The 3,746-nt window shown below is 53.5% G+C and overlaps 1 protein-coding gene across 1 annotated transcript in view; it reads right to left on the bottom strand.

Annotated features, from left to right (window-relative positions):
• Nucleotides 1–2,654, bottom strand: part of FLRT2 (fibronectin leucine rich transmembrane protein 2) — a 97,420-nt gene extending 94,766 nt beyond the window's left edge. Inside the window, exon 1 of the mRNA XM_034642276.1 lies at nt 2,139–2,654. The gene's annotated coding sequence lies outside the window, so the exon portion shown is untranslated. The remainder of the gene's footprint in view (nt 1–2,138) is intronic.
• Between the last annotated feature and the right edge of the window lie 1,092 nt (nt 2,655–3,746).

Below are 3,746 nucleotides of genomic sequence, written 5' to 3'. Positions count from 1 at the left end.
CCCCACCACCAGTTAACTCCCTGATCCCGGACCTTAATAAATAACTTTAATTGGAAAAATAATCTGAAGTTTAACATGATTATTTTGAACACCTATTTTCTGCCTTCACTCTGGCTGCTGGAAAAAAGGGGTGCTCACTTTCCCCATAGATTACAACGGACAACTAAATTCAGCCTCAAAGATTCAGGAAACAAACTTGACAGCAAAAAGAGCCTGATTTGTATAAGGTCAACGCATCCACTTCGCAATTTCTTTGCAAAGGTTAAAGAGTAATGTAAGAAAACCAGGTGCACGTCTCTTTCTTGGAAAACATATTTTAAAAGGTTCCGGTTTTCTCCTCTCATTCCACTGTCGCTCCTCCTGCCTCCAGTAAGTTGCTGTCATGTTTTAACAAGTCTGTGGAGAGGCTGAATGTGAACAGAAGAGGGAGAGCGAGCTCGCGCCAAGATCCAGGCTGCGCCGAGACGCGCCGTTGGTGGGGCCACGCGTGAAGCAAACAGCGAGCCTGAAACTAGCTCAGAACCAACTCCCTAGGGATCCGCGGGGCTGTGTCGGACGAAAGGTTGGGCAGGGGCGGTGGCCTCGACTGGCTCAGGAGGATTTCCCGGTCCTCAGTTCAAAGTCTGAGTCACTTGGCACCACTTTCCCAATTGTTTTTATTTCCTTCGCATCCCTGTTGTGTCTACCGCCTTCACTTATTTGAGTGCCTCAGTCGTGTTAAGAGGACTTGGAGAAACGCCCCATTTGCCTCCCAAGCACAAGCCACGCATGGATCCACCCAGACGCACGGCCGAGACGCACGCTGGCACACGCTCTCACACGCGCGCACACACGCACACATGGCCTGGGTTTGTGCCCGCGGATCGCTGCTCCTGTTGCATTATGCAAAGTGGTCAGGAAAATACTTTGATTTACATCTACATAACCGCTCTTCTCCGCCAACTCAGGGTGAGACTAACAAATAACCAGAGGAGGAGGGGGCACGGTAGGGGGAGTTAATTGGACTAGGACAGACAGTGAGTGCCATCTTGCTGGGAGGTTCAGGAGCGGAGCAAGGCGCCAGCGTCGACAGCCGCGGTGGCCTCCACCTCCACCAGCAGCTACCGCTGGCCAGAACCCCAAGCGATCCAAGAGAATCCCGGGCATCAGTGAGAGTCACCCTCTTTCCCGATACTTAATTTCCCTGGTTAATGCCCCAACCTCAGCTGGCAACCTTGATTAGAAATGAGAAGTGACCGCGCCGGCGCTGAAGGCGCGGAGACGAACCCGGGACTGGTCAGCGAGGCGGAGGGATCTTTCCAGGCGACTCCGAGCCCGCGCGGGGACACGGTGGCAGCTGGCGAGGGTCTGCTCCCTCCCTCCTTGCCGCCGCCTGGCCCTGGCACTTAGCGCCGGTGGGGGGCCCGGCGCTTTCCGCCCCCTCTCCGCGTCCCACGCACGCGGCTCAGAGAACTCAACTCCAGTTCAGACTGGGGTGCTGCCTGCACCTTCATCGCCCCCGCTGGCGCGCCGGCTTGAGCTCAGTGCCGGGCCACTGAAAACCAGCAGAGCTGGAGAAAGGCTTGGTTTTGGAAAAAGAGTAATCCTCTCCCCAACTCCAAGGAAAATGCCCTGGCATCCTCGGCATCTTCTTAGCCACGAATCAATCCCTGATTGCGGGCAGGAGGCGGGCTGGTGGCTTTAGATGTAACCGCTTGATAGCATCGGGGACATTATCAGCAGATGGAGTGGGCGCGGGGGTAGGGGAGTAGGGGGTGTTACTCCTAGAAGTTATCATACCATTCTGGGGAACTGAGAGCCTGGATCACAGCAAGCTTAATGGCTCTAGAACCCCAATTTGGGATCGATCCTCCCAGACTGCAGACTGGCAAATGTGTGTTTTGACCCACGGCTCAGTTACAAAACTCTTTCGAGGAGGTGAATTCTACCTGCAAATAGACCTTCCTAAAGTCGGGGCGGGGGGTGGTTAAGCAGCCTGTGCTCTCTCCGGAGGAAAGAAAAAGCCAAAAACATCCCATCCCGTTGACCGCCCTACGCTGGTTCAAAAAAAAAAAAAAAAAAAAGTGTATCTCCCCCCAACCGCGGAGCAACAGCGCCGGCGGTACTGGAAACTCCACCTGGCACCTCTGTCCCTTTACCTGGCGGCCGCCGTGTCTCCTCGCAGTGGGCTCATCCGAATCCGACCGGGTCGGGGAGGTGGAAAGGGAAGAAGCTGGCGCGGCAGCAGCGGGGCTCCCGGGGCATGGTATTGTTTTAGGGGTCACCGCGAAGGTCCCTCCTGCCCATCGTTGAGAACCGCCAACCTGATCCCGGGTCTGGGTGGACACCGCGGCAGGCGCAGTGCTGCCGCCTCGCAGCTGCTAGACACCCGGAACCTAGGGCCAAAGACGCACCCCGGGCGGAAGCAGCGCAGCGCCTTGGCGCGGAGCTTGTGGCCGCCGATGTTATCTCCAAGCGCTCTTTCTTCTGCGGTGACAATGGAAGATGCCAAACTCGCAAGTGACAGCGACAGGTTTCGAACGTACAACTAACTACAAGGTACCCAGCCTGAGACAGTATGCTGCTTCCCCCTCCCCCTTCTCTCCCTCCTACTGGGGAGGGAACTAATTTAACCCTGTGTGCGCCCTACACTCCCTGGCGAAGCTGGAATCCACTTGGAAACCGCAAGCGGCGGCTCCTAGGGCAAGAGCTTTGTTCACGTGCGTTTCCAGTGGGTGTGTTGCTGTCTGGGGGCATTCGCGTGGCAAGACGCCAGTGGCAGGCTTCCAGCGCCAGACTTCGGCATGGGAAGGAGCCCTAGCGTTTCATCCGGACCAGACCCAGCCCTCGGAATCTATTTTTTGCCTCCAGTTACCAGATTTATTGAAGTTGCCAGCAAAGTTGGGTTTTATTCCTTTATTTCTTACTCTCTCCCGCCCCCCGTATTATTTCCTTTCCTAGCGGAGCTTCGAAGATGCGGAACTCTCCGCTCATTCTAATTCTAGCTTATAACTGTTTTGCGCGTGCGAGACGAATGGTGGAGGGTACCCATCCACCCACGCAAAATTTAAATGAAGCCGCAGGGAAAGCTGTCTCCCACCCACTCACCCAGTGTGGGCAATGGCAAATGACCACATATTCAAATAAGACCAAGACGCCAGAAGATGGGGAAGGGGCAGGTTTGAGGGAGTTTAAGCTGTGAATGGGGAGATGGAAGGGAGAGAGGGAACGCGCCTGCGAATGGAATAAATGGGGAAAACACAGACAAGAATGATGATGCAGAAAATGTATCTGAGTCCCAACACTGAAAACAGCAGATCAGCTTGAAGTGCCTAGATTTTGATCGGCAATATTTCCCCAGCTCCTTTGGAAGCTGAATGAATGAATGAATAAATGAATGAATTTGGGGTTTTTTGTTTTGTTCTGTTCTGTTTTGTTTTGTTTTGTTAATGAGAGAGAGAAAGTGAGTACGTGAGGCTCAGCTTTGGCTGCCCAGATGCTTTTCCTTTTGTAAACAGCCTTGTCTAGGTGCTCCAGACTCCCAAAAAGTAAAGTGCAGTTGGAGGCAAGTCATCCTCTAGAGATGGAATGGGAAGCTTAGACAAGAGAAACTGACAGTTCAACGCCTCTGCTGTCACCGTCACACCCAAATGAGCCAGAACATCGCCCACAGCGCAAACTCAGACAATCTTCAACAGATTCCCTTTTTCTCCGTCTCCATTCTGGACTAAAGAAAGAAAGAAAGACTGAGTTTTTAAAAAACATTT

The sequence above is a fragment of the Ailuropoda melanoleuca genome, chromosome 14 (assembly GCF_002007445.2).
Source record: "Ailuropoda melanoleuca isolate Jingjing chromosome 14, ASM200744v2, whole genome shotgun sequence".
NCBI lineage: Eukaryota > Metazoa > Chordata > Mammalia > Carnivora > Ursidae > Ailuropoda > Ailuropoda melanoleuca.
The sequence above is the reverse complement of the archived record's forward strand: the minus strand, read 5'-3'. Positions and strand labels throughout refer to the sequence as shown.